The following is a 17,500-nucleotide window of genomic DNA, read 5'->3' as shown; positions in this document are numbered from 1 at the left end:
AGGGTTAGGGAAACGGTAAGGGTTAGGGTTAGGTTTAGGGGTTAGGGTTAGGGTTAGGGTTAGGGATAGGGTAAGGGTTAGGGTTAGGGTTAGGGTTAGGGTTAGGGTTAGGGAAACGATAAGGGTTAGGGTTAGGGTTAGCGTAAGGTTTAGGGTTAGGATTAGGGAAACGGTAAGGGTTAGGGTTAGAATTAGGGTTAGGGTTGGTGAAACGGTAAGGGTTAGGGTTAGAATTAGGGTTAGGGTTAGTGAAACGGTAAGGGTTAGGGTTAGGGTTAGGGTTAGGCTTAGCGTTAAGATTAAAGTTAGGGATAGGGTTAGGGTTAGGGTTAGGTGTATGGTTAGGGTTAAGGTTAGGGAAACGGTAAGTGTTAGGGTTAGGGTTAGGGTTAGGGTTAGGGTTAAGCTTACCGTTAGGGTTAGGTTTAGGGTTAGGGTTAGGGTTAGGTTTAGGGTTAGGGTTAGGGTTAGGGTTAGGTTTAGGGTTAGGGTTAGGGTTACCGTTAGGGTTAGGGTTAGGGTTAGGTTTAGTGTTAGGGTTAGGGTTAGGTTTAGTGTTAGGGTTAGGGTTAGGTTTAGGTTTAGGGTTCGGTTACAGTTAGGGTTAGGGTTAGGGTTAGGTTTAGTGTTAGGGTTAAGGTTAGGGTTATGGTTAGGATTAGGGGTAGGGTTAGGGTTAGGGTTAGGGTTAGGTTTAGGGTTAGGGTTCTGGTTAGATTTACTGTTAGGGTTAGGGAAACAGTAAAGGTTATGGTTAGGTGTAGGGTTAGGGTTAGGTTTAGGGTTAGGGTTAGGGTTAGCGTTAGGGTTAGGGTTAGGGTTTGCTCTTTCTGCTGGGGAACTTCTTTTCTAATCGGGATATTTCATCCTTTCTTGTTCTCTGTAGGCGTGGTCATTTCTTCTACCACAAGCAACTTCAATGCATCAGGCTTTGTGTTGGACGTTTTCATCCCGTGTAATGCTTACAGGATTTTGCAGTTTAAATTTCTACAGCATTGCTCTTTCTGCTAAGCAGGGTATTATATGCTTCCTCGTTCAACTTCAGTGTACCAGCTTTTATTTCGTCGTGGTCTCTGAGCAGGTACAAGGGAGACTGTACTTCCACCGAAATTGCTCTATCTCCTAGAGTTGTTCTTGTGAACGTGGTCATTTCTTTGACCACAAGCAACTTCAATGTATCTCATGTTACTTCGAGGATTTCATCCAATGTAATTGGTACTGGATTTTGCCGTTGAACTTCGACGGAATTGTTCGATCTGCTAAGATCGTGTTTGTCTAAGCGGGGTATTTCATTTTTCCCCCTGTACCTTCAGTGTATCTACTTTTATTTCAGCGTGGTGCTTCATCTTCTACAACGGAGACAGAGCTACCATTGACATTGCTCTATCTAGTATCATTTGTTCTGTGTAAACCTGGGCATTTCTTCTACCACAAGTAACTTCAATGTATCTCGTTTCACTTCCTGGAGGTTTTCATAGAGTGTCATGGATGCTGGATTTTGCCAGTGCAGTCAATAGGGCATTGCTCTTTCTGCTGGGAACCTTCTTTTCTTCTTCCTCGTTCAAACTGGATTTGGCCGTTGAGCTTCCTACGGAATTGTTCGATCTGCTAAGATCGTTTTTGTCTAAGCGGGTATTATATTTCCCCCGCCTGCACCTTCAGTGTATCTGCTTCAGTGTACCTGGTTTTATTACTGCCTGGTCTCTGAGCAAGTACAATGGGACCCTACTGCCACCGATAATGCTCTATCTGCTAGGAGTTGTTCGGTTAACGTGGTCGTTCATTGTCCCTTAAGCAGCTTCAAGGTGTCTGCTTTCACTTCTTGGAAGATTTTATCCTGGGTAATGGATACTGTATTTTGCCGTTGCACCTCCTACGGCATTGCTCTTCCTGCTGAGAAACCTCTTGCCTAACAGGGGTATTTTATTCTTCCTTGTTCGTTTTCAGTGTACCTGCTTTTATTTCTGCGTGGTGCTTCATCCACTACAACCAAGACAGTACAACCACTCATATAGCTCTATCCGATGAGTTGTTCTCTATAGGCGTGGTCATTTCTTCTACCACAAGCAACTTCAATCTATCTGGTTTTGGTGTTGGACGTTTTCATCCAGTGTAATGCTCACAGGATTTTGCAGTTTAAATTTCTACTGCATTGCGCTTTCTGCTCAGCAGGTTATTATATGCTTCCTTCTTCAACTTCAGTGTACCAGCTTTTATTTCGTCGTGGTCTCTGAGCAGGTAAAAGGGATACTGTACTTCCACCGAGATTGCTCTATCTCCTAAAGTTGTTCTTCTGAACGTGGTCATAGAGTGTCATGGATACTGGATTTTGGCGGTGCAGTCAATAGGGCATTGCTCTTTCTGCTGGGAACCTTCTTGTCTTAGCGGGGCATTTTCTGCTTCCTCGTCCCTCCTCAGTGTACCTGGTTATATTTCTGCGTGGTCTCTGAGCAAGTACAATGGGGAGTCTACTGCCACCGACAATGCTCTATCTGCTAGGAGTTGTTCGGTTAACGTGGTCGTTCATTGTCCCTTAAGCAGCTTCAAGGTGTCTGCTTTCACTTCTTGGAAGATTTCATCCTGGGTAATGGATACTGTATTTTGCCTAGGGTTAGGGTTAGGGTTAGGGTTAGGTTTAGGATTAGGGTTAGGGTTAGGGTTAGGTTTAGGGTTAGGGTTAGGATTAGGGTTAGCGTTAGGGTTAGGGTTAGGTTTAGGGTTAGGGTTAGGGTTAGGGTTAGGTTTAGGGTAAGGGTTAGGGGTAGGGTTGAGTTTAGTGTTAGGGTTAGGGTTAGCTTTAGTGTTAGTGTTAGAGTTAGGGTTAGGGTTAGGGTTAGGTTTAGGGTTAGGGTTAGGATTAGGGTTAGGGTTAGGGTTAGGTTTAGGGTTAGGGTTAGGATTAGGGTTAGCGTTAGGGTTAGGGTTAGGTTTAGGGTTAGGGTTAGGGTTAGGGTTAGGTTTAGGGTAAGGGTTAGGGGTAGGGGTAGGTTTAGTGTTATGGTTAGGGTTAGGGAAACGATAAGGGTTAGGGTTAGGGTTAGGGTTAGGGTTAGGGAAAGGATAAGGGTTAGGGTTAGGGTTAGGGTTAGGTTTAGGGTTAGGGAAAAGATAAGGGTTAGGGTTAGGGTTAGGGTTAGGGTTAGGTTTAGTATTAGGTTTAGGGTTAGGATTAGTGTTAGTGTTAGGGTTATGGTTAGGGGAACGGTAAGGGTTAGGGTTAGGGTTGGGGTTAGGTTTAGGATTAGGGTTAGGATTAGGGTTAGCGTTAGGGTTAGGATTAGGGTTAGGTTTAGGGTTAGGGTTAGCGTTAGGGTTAGGGTTAGGGTTAGGGTTAGGGTTAGGGTTAGCGTTAGGGTTAGGGTTAGGTTTAGGGTTAGGTTTAGGGATAGAGTTCGGTTTAGTGTTAGCGTGAGTGTTAGGGTTAGGGTTAGGGTTAGGGTTAGGGAAACGGTAAGGGTTAGGGTTAGGTTTAGGGTTAGGGTTTGGGTTAGGATTAGGATTAGGGTTAGGGTTAGTGTTAGGGAAACGGTAACGGTTCAGGTTAGGGTTAGGGTTAGGGGTTAGGGTTAGGGATACGTTTTAGGGTTAGGGTTAGGTTTAGGGTTAGGTTTAGGGAAACGGTAAGGGGTTAGGGATAGGGTTAGGGTTAGTGTTAGGGTTAGGGTTAGGGTTAGGGAAACGGTAAGGTTTAGAGTTAGGGTTAGGGTTAGTGTTACGGTTCGGGTAAAGGTTAGGCTTAGGATTAGGGTTAGGGTTAGGGAAACGGTAGTGGTTAGGGTTTAGGGTTAGCGTTAGGTTTAGGGTTAGTATTAGGGAAACGGTAAGGGTTAAGGTTAGAATTAGGGTTAGGGTTAGGGTTAGGGTTAGGGAAACGGTAAGGGTTAGGGTTAGGTTTAGGGTTAGGGTTTGGGTTAGGATTAGGATTAGGGTTAGGGTTAGTGTTAGGGAAACGGTAACGGTTCAGGTTAGGGTTAGGGTTAGGGTTAGGGTTAGGGATACGTTTAGGGTTAGGGTTAGGTTTAGGGTTAGGGTTAGGGAAACGGTAAGGGTTAGGGATAGGGTTAGGGTTAGTGTTAGGGTTAGGGTTAGGGTTAGGGAAACGGTAAGGTTTAGAGTTAGGGTTAGGGTTAGTGTTACGGTTCGGGTAAAGGTTAGGCTTAGGATTAGGGTTAGGGTTAGGGAAACGGTAGTGGTTAGGGTTAGGGTTAGCGTTAGGTTTAGGGTTAGTATTAGGGAAACGGTAAGGGTTAAGGTTAGAATTAGGGTTAGGGTTAGGGAAACGGCAAGGGTTAGGGTTAGCGTTAGGGTTACGGTTAGGGTTAGGCTTAGCGTTAGGATTAAGGTTAGAGATAGGGTTAGGGTTAGGTTTAGGGTTAGGGTTAAGGTTATGGAAACAGTAAGGTTTAGGGTTAGGGCTAGGGTTAGGGTTAGGGTTAGGTTTAGGGTTAGGGTTAGGGTTACCGTTAAGCTTAGGGTTAGGGTTAGGTTTAGTCTTAGGGTTAGGGTTGGGTTTAGGTTTAGGGTTAGGGTTACCGGTAGGGTTAGGGTTAGGGTCAGGTTTAGTGTTAGGGTTAGGGTTAGGGTTAGGGTTAGGATTAGGGGTAGGGTTAAGGTTAGGGTTAGGGTTAGGTTGAGGGTTAGGGTTCGGGTTAGGTTTAGGGTTAGGTTTAGGGAAACGGTAAAGGTTATGGTGAGGTGTAGGGTTAGGGTTAGGATTAGGGTTAGGGTTAGTATTAGTGTTAGGGTTAGGGTTAGCTTTTGGGTTAGGGTAGGGTTTGCTCTTTCTGCTGGGGAACTTCTTTTCTAATCGGGATATTTCATCCTTCCTTGTTCTCTGTAGGCATGGTCATTTCTTCTACCACAAGGAACTTCAATGTATCTGGTTTTGGTGTTGGACGTTTTCATCCAGTGTAATGCTTACAGGATTTTGCAGTTTAAATTTCTACAGCATTGCTCTTTCTGCTAAGCAGGGTATTATATGCTTCCTCGTTCAACTTCAGTGTACCAGCTTTTATTTCGTCGTGGTCTCTGAGCAGGTACAAGGGAGACTGTACTTCCACCGAAATTGCTCTATCTCCTAGAGTTGTTCTTGTGAACGTGGTCATTTCTTTGACCACAAGCAACTTCAATGTATCTCGTGTTACTTCGAGGATTTCATGCAATGTAATTGGTACTGAATTTTGCCATTGAACTTCGACGGAATTGTTCGATCTGCTAAGATCGTGTTTGTCTTAGCGGGGTATTTTATTTTTCCCCCTGTACCTTCAGTGTTTCTGCCTTTATTTCAGCGTGTTGCTTCATCTTGTACAACGGAGACAGAGCTACCATTGACATTGCTCTATCTAGTATGATTTGTTCTGTGTAAACCTGGTCATTTCTTCTACCACAAGTAACTTCAATGTATCTCGTTTCACTTCCTGGAGGTTTTCATAGAGTGTCATTGATACTGGATTTTGCCAGTGCAGTCAATAGGGCATTGCTCTTTCTGCTGGGAACCTTCTTGTCTTAGCGGGGCATTTTCTTCTTCCTCGTGTACCTGGTTTTATTTCTGCGTGGTCTCTGAGCAAGTACAACGGGGAGTCTACTGCCACCGACAATGCTCTATCTGCTAGGAGTTGTTCGGTTAACGTGGTCGTTCATTGTCTCCTAAGCAGCTTCAAGGTGTCTGCTTTTACTTCTTGGAAGATTTCATCCTGGGTAATGGATACTGTATTTTACCGTTGAACCTCTTGCGGCATTACTCTTTCTGCTGAGGACCCTCTTGTCTAACCGGGTTATTTTATTCTTCCTCGTTCAACTTCAGTGTACCTGCTTTTATTTCTGCTTGGTGCTTCATCCATTACAACCGAGATAGTACTACCACTCATATAGCTCTATCTGCTAAGAATTGTTCTGTGTAGGCGTGGTCATTTCTTCTACCACAAGCAACATCAATGTATCTGGCTTTAGTTCTTGGACCTTTTCATCCAGTGTAATGCTTACTGGATTTTGCCGTTCAAATTTCTACGGCATTGCTCTTTCTGCTAAGCAGGGTATTATATGCTTCTTCGTTCAACTTCAGTGTACCAGCTTTTATTTTGTCGTAGTCTCTGAGCAGGTACAAGGGAGAGTGTACTTCCACCGAGATTGCTTTATCTCCTAGAGTTGTTCTTTTGAAAGTGGTCATTTCTTTGACCACCAGCAACTTCAATGTATCTCATGTTACTTCTTCGAGGATTTCATTCAGTGTAATTGGGACAGGATTTTGCCGGTGAGCTTCCTACGGAATTGTTCGATCTGCTAAGATCGTTTTTGTCGAAGTGGGATATTATATTTCCACCCCCTGCACCTTCAGTGTATCTGCTTCAGTGTACCTGGTTTACATCTCCCTGGTCTCTGAGCAAGTACAATGGCGACCGCACTGGCACTGACAATGCTCTATCTGCTAGGAGCTGTACGGTTAACGTGGTCGTTTATTGTCCCCTAAGCAGCTTCAAGGTGTCTGCTTTTACTTCTTGAAAGATTTCATCCTGGGTAATGGATACTGTATTTTGCCTAGGGTTAGGGTTAGGGTTAGGGTTAGGGTTAGTGCTAGGGTTACGTTATGGCTAGGGTTAGGGTTAGGGAAACGTAAAGGCTTCGGGTTAGGTTTAGGGTTAGGGTTAGGGTTAGGGTTAGCGTTATGGTTAGGGTTAGGGTTAGGTTTAGGGTTAGGGTTAGCGTTAGGGTTAGTGTTAGGGTTAGCGTTAGGGTTAGGGTTAGCGTGAGGGTTAGGTTTAGGGTTAGGGATAGGGTTAGGTTTAGGGTTAGCGTGAGGTTAGGGTTAGGGTTAGGGTTAGGATTAGGGTTAGGGTTAGGGTTAGGGTTAGGGAAAGGGTAAGGGTTCGGGTTAGGTTTAGGGTTAGAGTTAGGGTTAGGGTTAGGGAAACGGTAAGGGTTAGGGTTAGGGTTAGGGTTAGTGTTAGGGTAAGGGTTAGGTTTAGTGTTAGGATTAGGACTAGGGTTAGCGTTAGGGTTAGGGTTAGGGTTACTGTTAGGGTTAGGGTTAGGGAAACGGTAACGGTTAGGGTTAGGTTTAGGGTTAGGGTTAGGGTTAGCGTTAGGGTTAGGGTTAGGGATAGTTTTAGGGTTAGGTTTAGCGTTAGGGTTAGGATTAGGGTAAGGGTTAGGGATAGGTTTAGGGTTAGGGTTAGGGTTAGGCTTAGCGTTAGAGTTAGGGTTAGGGTTAGGGTTACGTTTAGGATTAGGGTTAGGGTTAGGGTTAGGGAAACGGTAAGTGTTAGAGTTAGGGTTAGGGTTAGGGTTACGTTAACGGGTAGGCTTAGGCTTAGGGTTAGTGTTAGGGTTAGGATTAGGGAAACGGTAAGGGTTAGGGTTAGGGTTAGCGTTAGGTTTAGGGTTAGGATTAACGTTAGGATTAGGGAAACTGTAAGGGTTAGGGTTAGGCTTAGGGTTAGGTTTAGCGTTAGGGTTAGGGTTAGGGATAGGGTTAGGGTTTGGTGTAGGGTTAGGGTTAAGGTTAGGGAAACGGTAAGGGTTAGGGTTAGCGTTAGCGTTAGGGTTAGGGTTAGGGTTACGTTTAGGGTTAGGGTTAGGGTTAGGGAAACGGTAAGGGTTAGGGTTAGGGTTAGGGTTAGGGTTAGGGAAACAGTAAGGGTTAAGGTTAGGTTTAGGGTTAGGGTTAGCTTTAGGTTTAGGGTTAGGGTTAGGTTTAGGGTTAGGTTTAGGGTTAGGGTTAGCGTTAGGGTTAGGGTTAGCGTTAGGGTTAGGGTTAGCGTGAGGGTTAGGTTTAGGGTTAGGGTTAGGGTTAGGGATAGGGTTAGGGTTAGGTTTAGGGTTAGAGTTAGGGTTAGGGAAACGGTAAGGGTTAGGGTTTTAGGGTTAGGGTTAGGGTTAGGGTTAGGGTAAGGGTAAGGGTTAGGGTTAGGGTTAGGGTTAGGGTTAGGCAAACGGTAAGGGTTAGGGTTAGGGTTAGGTTTAGGGAAACGGTAAGGGTTAGGGTTAGGGTTAGGGTTTGGTAAGGGTTAGGGTTAGGTTTAGGATTAGGGTTAGGGTTAGGTTTAGCGTTAGGGTTAGGGTTAGGTTTCGGGTTAGGGTTTGGTTTAGGGTTAGCGTGAGGGTTAGGGATACGGTTAGGGTTAAGTTTAGGGTTAGGGTTAGGGTTTAGGAAACGGTTAGGTTTCGGGTTAGGTTTAGGGTTAGAGTTAGGGTTAGGGTTAGGGAAACGATAAGGTTTAGGGTTAGGGTTAGTGTTAGTGTTAGGGTTATGTTTAGGGTTAGGTTTAGTGTTAGGGTTAGGGTTAAGGTTAGGGTTAGGAAAAGGGTAAGGGTTATGGTTAGGGTTAGGTTTTTGTTTAGGGTTAGGGTTAGGGAAACGGTAAGGCTTAGGGTTAGGTTTCGTGTTAGGGTTAGGGTTAGCGTTAGGTTTAGGGTTTGGTATAGGGTTAGGGTTAGGGTTAGGGTTAGGGTAAGGGTTAGGCTTAGTGTTAGGGTTAGGTTTATGGTTAGGGAAAAGGTAAGGGTTAGGGTTAGGGTTAGGGTTAGGGAAACGGTAAGGGTTAGGGTTAGGGTTAGCGTTAGGTTTAGGGTTAGGGTTAGGGTTAGGATTAGGGAAACGGTAAGGGTTAGGGTTAGAATTAGTGTTAGGGTTAGGGATAGGGTTAGGGTTACGGTTAGGGTTAGGTTTAGGGTTAGGGTTAAGGTTAGGGAAACGGTAAGGTTTAGGGTTAGGGTTAGGGTTAGGGTTAGGATTAGGGAAACGGTAAGGGTTAGGGTTAGGGTTAGGGGTAGGGCTAGGTTTAGGGTTAGGGTTAGGGTTAGGGTTAGGGAAACGGTAAAGGTTATGGTTAGGTTTAGGGTTAGGGTTAGGTTTAGGGTTAGGGTTAGGATTAGGGTTAGGGTTAGGGTTAGGTTTAGGGTTTGGGTTAGGGTTAGCGTTTGGGTTAGGGTGAGGGTTTGCTCTTTCTGCTGGGGAACTTCTTGTCTCATCGGGATATTTCATACTTCCTTGTTCAACTTCAGTGTACCTGCTTTTATTTCTGCTTGGTTCTTCATCGACTACCATAGAGTGTCATGGATGCTGGATTTGGCCAGTGCGTTCAATAGGGCATTGCTCTTTCTGCTGGGAACCTTCTTTTCTTCTTCCTCGTCAAACTGGATTTGGCCGTTGAGCTTCCTACGGAATTGTTCGATCTGCTAAGATCGTTTTTGCCTAAGCTGGGTATTATATTTCCACCCCCTGCACATTCAGTGCATCCGCATCAGTGTACCTGGTTTTATATCTGCCTTGTCTCTGAGCAAGTACAATGGGGACCCTAATGCCACCGACAATGCTCTATCTGCTAGGAGTTGTTCGGTTAACGTGGTCGTTCATTGTCCCCTAAGCAGCTTCAAGGTGTCTGCTTTTACTTCTTGGAAGATTTCATCCTGGGTAATGGATACTGTATTTTGCCATTGAACCTCCTACGGCATTGCTCTTTCTGCTGAGGAACCTCTTGCCTAATAGGGATATTTTATCCTTCCTCGTTCAACTTCAGTGTACCTGCTTTTATTTCTGCGTGGTGCTTCATCCACTACAACCGAGACTGTACAACCACTCATATAGCTCTATCTGCTAAGAGTTGTTCTCTGTAGACGTGGTCATTTCTTCTACCACTAGCAACTTCAATGTATCTGGTTTTGGTGTTGGACGTTTTCATCCAGTGTAATGCTTACTGGATTTTGCCATTCACATTTCTACGGCATTGCTCTTTCTGCTAAGCAGGTTATTATATGCTTCCTCGTTCAACTTCAGTGTACCAGCTTTTATTTCGTCGTCGTCTCTGAGCAGGTACAAGGGAGAGTGTACTTCCACCGAGATTGCTCTATCTCCTAGAGTTGTTCTTGTGAACGTGGTCATTTCTTTGACCACCAGCAACTTCAATGTATCTCATGTTACTTCTTCGAGGATTTCATTCAGTGTAATCGGTACAGGATTTTGCCGTTGAGCTTCCTACGGAATTGTTCGATCTGCTAAGATCTTTTTCTCGAAGTGGGGTATTATATTTCCACCCCCTGCAACTTCAGTGTATCTACTTCAGTGTACCTGGTTTACATCTGCCTGGTCTCTGAGCAAGTACAATGGGGACCGTACTGCCACCGACAATGCTCTATCTGCTGGGAGTTGTAGAGTTAACGTGGTCGTTTATTGTCCCCTAAGCAGCTTCAAGGTGTCTGGTTTTACTTCTTGAAAGATTTCATCCTGGGTAATGGATACTGTATTTTGCCTAGGGTTAGGGTTAGGGTTAGGGTTAGGGCTAGGGTTACTTTATGGCTAGGGTTAGGGTTAGGGATAGGGTAAGGGTTAGGGTTAGGGTTAGGGTTATGCTGAGGCTTAGGGTTAGGGTTAGGGTTAGGGTTAGGGTTAGGGTTAGGGAAACGGTAAGGGTTAGGGTTAGGGTTAGCGTTAGGTTTAGGGTTAGGATTAGGGAAACGGTAAGGGTTAGGGTTAGAATTAGGGTTAGGGTTAGGGAAACGGTAATGGTTAGGGTTAGGGTTAGGGATAGGCTTAGCGTTAGGATTAAGTTTAGGGATAAGGTTAGGGTTACGGTTAGGTGTAGGGTTAGGGTTAAGGTTAGGGAAACGGTAAGGGTTAGGATTAGGGTTAGGGTTAGGGTTAGGGTTAGGATAGCGTTAGGGTTAGGTTTAGGGTTAGGGTTAGGGTTACCGTTAGGGTTAGGGTTAGGGTAAGGGTTAGGGTTAGGTTTAGGGTTAGGGTTAGGGCTAGGTTTAGGGTTAGGGTTAGGGATAGGGTTAGGTTTTTGTTAGCGTGAGGGTTAGGGTTAGGGTTAGGGTTAGGGAAACGGTTAGGGTTAGGGTTACGGTTAGGGTTAGTGTTAGGTTTAGGGTTAGGGTTATGGAAACGGTAAGGGTTAGGGTTAGGTTTAGGGTTAGTGTTACGGTTAGGGTTATCGTTAGGGTTAGGGTTAGCGATAGGTTTAGCGTTAGGGTTAGGGTTAGGGTTAGGGAAACGGTAAGGGTTAGGGTTAGGTTTAGGGGTTAGGGTTAGGGTTAGGGTTAGGGATAGGGTAAGGGTTAGGGTTAGGGTTAGGGTTAGGGTTAGGGTTAGGGAAACGATAAGGGTTAGGGTTAGGGTTAGCGTAAGGTTTAGGGTTAGGATTAGGGAAACGGTAAGGGTTAGGGTTAGAATTAGGGTTAGGGTTGGTGAAACGGTAAGGGTTAGGGTTAGAATTAGGGTTAGGGTTAGTGAAACGGTAAGGGTTAGGGTTAGGGTTAGGGTTAGGCTTAGCGTTAAGATTAAAGTTAGGGATAGGGTTAGGGTTAGGGTTAGGTGTATGGTTAGGGTTAAGGTTAGGGAAACGGTAAGTGTTAGGGTTAGGGTTAGGGTTAGGGTTAGGGTTAAGCTTACCGTTAGGGTTAGGTTTAGGGTTAGGGTTAGGGTTAGGTTTAGGGTTAGGGTTAGGGTTAGGGTTAGGTTTAGGGTTAGGGTTAGGGTTACCGTTAGGGTTAGGGTTAGGGTTAGGTTTAGTGTTAGGGTTAGGGTTAGGTTTAGTGTTAGGGTTAGGGTTAGGTTTAGGTTTAGGGTTCGGTTACAGTTAGGGTTAGGGTTAGGGTTAGGTTTAGTGTTAGGGTTAAGGTTAGGGTTAGGGTTAGGATTAGGGGTAGGGTTAGGGTTAGGGTTAGGGTTAGGTTTAGGGTTAGGGTTCTGGTTAGATTTACTGTTAGGGTTAGGGAAACAGTAAAGGTTATGGTTAGGTGTAGGGTTAGGGTTAGGTTTAGGGTTAGGGTTAGGGTTAGCGTTAGGGTTAGGGTTAGGGTTTGCTCTTTCTGCTGGGGAACTTCTTTTCTAATCGGGATATTTCATCCTTTCTTGTTCTCTGTAGGCGTGGTCATTTCTTCTACCACAAGCAACTTCAATGCATCAGGCTTTGTGTTGGACGTTTTCATCCCGTGTAATGCTTACAGGATTTTGCAGTTTAAATTTCTACAGCATTGCTCTTTCTGCTAAGCAGGGTATTATATGCTTCCTCGTTCAACTTCAGTGTACCAGCTTTTATTTCGTCGTGGTCTCTGAGCAGGTACAAGGGAGACTGTACTTCCACCGAAATTGCTCTATCTCCTAGAGTTGTTCTTGTGAACGTGGTCATTTCTTTGACCACAAGCAACTTCAATGTATCTCATGTTACTTCGAGGATTTCATCCAATGTAATTGGTACTGGATTTTGCCGTTGAACTTCGACGGAATTGTTCGATCTGCTAAGATCGTGTTTGTCTAAGCGGGGTATTTCATTTTTCCCCCTGTACCTTCAGTGTATCTACTTTTATTTCAGCGTGGTGCTTCATCTTCTACAACGGAGACAGAGCTACCATTGACATTGCTCTATCTAGTATCATTTGTTCTGTGTAAACCTGGGCATTTCTTCTACCACAAGTAACTTCAATGTATCTCGTTTCACTTCCTGGAGGTTTTCATAGAGTGTCATGGATGCTGGATTTTGCCAGTGCAGTCAATAGGGCATTGCTCTTTCTGCTGGGAACCTTCTTTTCTTCTTCCTCGTTCAAACTGGATTTGGCCGTTGAGCTTCCTACGGAATTGTTCGATCTGCTAAGATCGTTTTTGTCTAAGCGGGTATTATATTTCCCCCGCCTGCACCTTCAGTGTATCTGCTTCAGTGTACCTGGTTTTATTACTGCCTGGTCTCTGAGCAAGTACAATGGGACCCTACTGCCACTGATAATGCTCTATCTGCTAGGAGTTGTTCGGTTAACGTGGTCGTTCATTGTCCCTTAAGCAGCTTCAAGGTGTCTGCTTTCACTTCTTGGAAGATTTTATCCTGGGTAATGGATACTGTATTTTGCCGTTGCACCTCCTACGGCATTGCTCTTCCTGCTGAGAAACCTCTTGCCTAACAGGGGTATTTTATTCTTCCTTGTTCGTTTTCAGTGTACCTGCTTTTATTTCTGCGTGGTGCTTCATCCACTACAACCAAGACAGTACAACCACTCATATAGCTCTATCCGATGAGTTGTTCTCTATAGGCGTGGTCATTTCTTCTACCACAAGCAACTTCAATCTATCTGGTTTTGGTGTTGGACGTTTTCATCCAGTGTAATGCTCACAGGATTTTGCAGTTTAAATTTCTACTGCATTGCGCTTTCTGCTCAGCAGGTTATTATATGCTTCCTTCTTCAACTTCAGTGTACCAGCTTTTATTTCGTCGTGGTCTCTGAGCAGGTAAAAGGGATACTGTACTTCCACCGAGATTGCTCTATCTCCTAAAGTTGTTCTTCTGAACGTGGTCATAGAGTGTCATGGATACTGGATTTTGGCGGTGCAGTCAATAGGGCATTGCTCTTTCTGCTGGGAACCTTCTTGTCTTAGCGGGGCATTTTCTGCTTCCTCGTCCCTCCTCAGTGTACCTGGTTATATTTCTGCGTGGTCTCTGAGCAAGTACAATGGGGAGTCTACTGCCACCGACAATGCTCTATCTGCTAGGAGTTGTTCGGTTAACGTGGTCGTTCATTGTCCCTTAAGCAGCTTCAAGGTGTCTGCTTTCACTTCTTGGAAGATTTCATCCTGGGTAATGGATACTGTATTTTGCCTAGGGTTAGGGTTAGGGTTAGGGTTAGGTTTAGGATTAGGGTTAGGGTTAGGGTTAGGTTTAGGGTTAGGGTTAGGATTAGGGTTAGCGTTAGGGTTAGGGTTAGGTTTAGGGTTAGGGTTAGGGTTAGGGTTAGGTTTAGGGTAAGGGTTAGGGGTAGGGTTGAGTTTAGTGTTAGGGTTAGGGTTAGCTTTAGTGTTAGTGTTAGAGTTAGGGTTAGGGTTAGGGTTAGGGTTAGGTTTAGGGTTAGGGTTAGGATTAGGGTTAGGGTTAGGGTTAGGTTTAGGGTTAGGGTTAGGATTAGGGTTAGCGTTAGGGTTAGGGTTAGGTTTAGGGTTAGGGTTAGGGTTAGGGTTAGGTTTAGGGTAAGGGTTAGGGGTAGGGGTAGGTTTAGTGTTATGGTTAGGGTTAGGGAAACGATAAGGGTTAGGGTTAGGGTTAGGGTTAGGGTTAGGGAAAGGATAAGGGTTAGGGTTAGGGTTAGGGTTAGGTTTAGGGTTAGGGAAAAGATAAGGGTTAGGGTTAGGGTTAGGGTTAGGGTTAGGTTTAGTATTAGGTTTAGGGTTAGGATTAGTGTTAGTGTTAGGGTTATGGTTAGGGGAACGGTAAGGGTTAGGGTTAGGGTTGGGGTTAGGTTTAGGATTAGGGTTAGGATTAGGGTTAGGGTTAGGATTAGGGTTAGGTTTAGGGTTAGGGTTAGCGTTAGGGTTAGGGTTAGGGTTAGGGTTAGGGTTAGGGTTAGCGTTAGGGTTAGGGTTAGGTTTAGGGTTAGGTTTAGGGATAGAGTTCGGTTTAGTGTTAGCGTGAGTGTTAGGGTTAGGGTTAGGGTTAGGGTTAGGGAAACGGTAAGGGTTAGGGTTAGGTTTAGGGTTAGGGTTTGGGTTAGGGTTAGGATTAGGGTTAGGGTTAGTGTTAGGGAAACGGTAACGGTTCAGGTTAGGGTTAGGGTTAGGGTTAGGGTTAGGGATACGTTTAGGGTTAGGGTTAGGTTTAGGGTTAGGGTTAGGGAAACGGTAAGGGTTAGGGATAGGGTTAGGTTTAGTGTTAGGGTTAGGGTTAGGGTTAGGGAAACGGTAAGGTTTAGAGTTAGGGTTAGGGTTAGTGTTACGGTTAGGGTAAAGGTTAGGCTTAGGATTAGGGTTAGGGTTAGGGAAACGGTAATGGTTAGGGTTAGGGTTAGCGTTAGGTTTAGGGTTAGTATTAGGGAAACGGTAAGGGTTAAGGTTAGAATTAGGTTTAGGGTTAGGGTTAGCGTTAGGGTTACGGTTAGGGTTAGGCTTAGCGTTAGGATTAAGGTTAGAGATAGGGTTAGGGTTAGGGTTAGGTTTAGGGTTAGGGTTAAGGTTATGGAAACAGTAAGGTTTAGGGTTAGGGCTAGGGTTAGGGTTAGGGTTAGGTTTAGGGTTAGGGTTAGGGTTACCGTTAAGCTTAGGGTTAGGGTTAGGTTTAGTCTTAGGGTTAGGGTTGGGTTTAGGTTTAGGGTTAGGGTTACCGGTAGGGTTAGGGTTAGGGTCAGGTTTAGTGTTAGGGTTAGGGTTAGGGTTAGGGTTAGGATTAGGGGTAGGGTTAAGGTTAGGGTTAGGGTCAGTTTTAGGGTTAGGGTTCGGGTTAGGTTTAGGGTTAGGTTTAGGGAAACGGTAAAGGTTATGGTGAGGTGTAGGGTTAGGGTTAGGATTAGGGTTAGGGTTAGTATTAGTGTTAGGGTTAGGGTTAGCTTTTGGGTTAGGGTAGGGTTTGCTCTTTCTGCTGGGGAACTTCTTTTCTAATCGGGATATTTCATCCTTCCTTGTTCTCTGTAGGCATGGTCATTTCTTCTACCACAAGGAACTTCAATGTATCTGGTTTTGGTGTTGGACGTTTTCATCCAGTGTAATGCTTACAGGATTTTGCAGTTTAAATTTCTACAGCATTGCTCTTTCTGCTAAGCAGGGTATTATATGCTTCCTCGTTCAACTTCAGTGTACCAGCTTTTATTTCGTCGTAGTCTCTGAGCAGGTACAAGGGAGACTGTACTTCCACCGAAATTGCTCTATCTCCTAGAGTTGTTCTTGTGAACGTGGTCATTTCTTTGACCACAAGCAACTTCAATGTATCTCGTGTTACTTCGAGGATTTCATGCAATGTAATTGGTACTGAATTTTGCCATTGAACTTCGACGGAATTGTTCGATCTGCTAAGATCGTGTTTGTCTTAGCGGGGTATTTTATTTTTCCCCCTGTACCTTCAGTGTTTCTGCTTTTATTTCAGCGTGTTGCTTCATCTTGTACAACGGAGACAGAGCTACCATTGACATTGCTCTATCTAGTATGATTTGTTCTGTGTAAACCTGGTCATTTCTTCTACCACAAGTAACTTCAATGTATCTCGTTTCACTTCCTGGAGGTTTTCATAGAGTGTCATTGATACTGGATTTTGCCAGTGCAGTCAATAGGGCATTGCTCTTTCTGCTGGGAACCTTCTTGTCTTAACGGGGCATTTTCTTCTTCCTCGTGTACCTGGTTTTATTTCTGCGTGGTCTCTGAGCAAGTACAATGGGGAGTCTACTGCCACCGACAATGCTCTATCTGCTAGGAGTTGTTCGGTTAACGTGGTCGTTCATTGTCTCCTAAGCAGCTTCAAGGTGTCTGCTTTTACTTCTTGGAAGATTTCATCCTGGGTAATGGATACTGTATTTTACCGTTGAACCTCTTGCGGCATTACTCTTTCTGCTAAGGACCCTCTTGTCTAACCGGGTTATTTTATTCTTCCTCGTTCAACTTCAGTGTACCTGCTTTTATTTCTGCTTGGTGCTTCATCCATTACAACCGAGATAGTACTACCACTCATATAGCTCTATCTGCTAAGAATTGTTCTGTGTAGGCGTGGTCATTTCTTCTACCACAAGCAACATCAATGTATCTGGCTTTAGTTCTTGGACGTTTTCATCCAGTGTAATGCTTACTGGATTTTGCCGTTCAAATTTCTACGGCATTGCTCTTTCTGCTAAGCAGGGTATTATATGCTTCTTCGTTCAACTTCAGTGTACCAGCTTTTATTTTGTCGTAGTCTCTGAGCAGGTACAAGGGAGAGTGTACTTCCACCGAGATTGCTTTATCTCCTAGAGTTGTTCTTTTGAAAGTGGTCATTTCTTTGACCACCAGCAACTTCAATGTATCTCATGTTACTTCTTCGAGGATTTCATTCAGTGTAATTGGGACAGGATTTTGCCGGTGAGCTTCCTACGGAATTGTTCGATCTGCTAAGATCGTTTTTGTCGAAGTGGGATATTATATTTCCACCCCCTGCACCTTCAGTGTATCTGCTTCAGTGTACCTGGTTTACATCTCCCTGGTCTCTGAGCAAGTACAATGGCGACCGCACTGGCACTGACAATGCTCTATCTGCTAGGAGCTGTACGGTTAACGTGGTCGTTTATTGTCCCCTAAGCAGCTTCAAGGTGTCTGCTTTTACTTCTTGAAAGATTTCATCCTGGGTAATGGATACTGTATTTTGCCTAGGGTTAGGGTTAGGGTTAGGGTTAGGGTTAGTGCTAGGGTTACGTTATGGCTAGGGTTAGGGTTAGGTTTAGGTTTAGGGTTAGGGTTAGGGAAACGTAAAGGCTTCGGGTTAGGTTTAGGGTTAGGGTTAGGGTTAGGGTCAGCGTTATGGTTAGGGAAAGGGTAAGGGTTCGGGTTAGGTTTAGGGTTAGAGTTAGGGTTAGGGTTAGGGAAACGGTAAGGGTTAGGGTTAGGGTTAGGGTTAGTGTTAGGGTAAGGGTTAGGTTTAGTGTTAGGATTAGGACTAGGGTTAGCGTTAGGGTTAGGGTTTGGGTTAGGGTTAGGGTTACTGTTAGGATTAGGGTTAGGGAAACGGTAACGGTTAGGGTTAGGGTTAGGTTTAGGGTTAGGGTTAGGGTTAGCGTTAGGGTTAGGGTTAGGGAT

This window comes from Megascapheus bottae, unplaced genomic scaffold, assembly GCF_031878675.1.
Source record: "Megascapheus bottae isolate mThoBot1 unplaced genomic scaffold, mThoBot2.hap1 HAP1_SCAFFOLD_94, whole genome shotgun sequence".
In the NCBI taxonomy this organism is placed as follows: domain Eukaryota; kingdom Metazoa; phylum Chordata; class Mammalia; order Rodentia; family Geomyidae; genus Megascapheus; species Megascapheus bottae.
The sequence above is the reverse complement of the archived record's forward strand: the minus strand, read 5'-3'. Positions refer to the sequence as shown.